Raw genomic sequence first — 440 nt, forward strand, 5'->3', positions numbered from 1 at the left:
ATTAATGTTATATCTTCTGTTTCTATTAACTATACAGACAATGCGTGCTCATTCGCAATTGCAATTTGATTTTATACAAATCGAAGATAAAATTGATTGGATACGATTGATTTCTTTGACGTATGTACGACGTGGTACAACAAACGATGACGCATCATTTAATGACTTTCCTTATCCTGTTGTTCCATTTAATGCGGAGAATCAGAATACAATTAATTTAATTTATTTAAGAATGTTACATATATATTTATGTATGTATCATATACGTACAAATTATAAAGAATATGGAAATGTCACATGGGGAAAATCAACTATTGAAATCTTTCTAAGTTACTATGATAGATAGATAAGTTTGTTATTATCAATGAAATAATATATGACTACTTTATTTTTCCAAAGCCTAATATTCTACATTATGTGCACTATACTATTCGTAAACT

Source organism: Pogonomyrmex barbatus, unplaced genomic scaffold, assembly GCF_055798465.1.
Source record: "Pogonomyrmex barbatus isolate J1 unplaced genomic scaffold, ASM5579846v1 scaffold13, whole genome shotgun sequence".
Lineage (NCBI taxonomy): Eukaryota > Metazoa > Arthropoda > Insecta > Hymenoptera > Formicidae > Pogonomyrmex > Pogonomyrmex barbatus.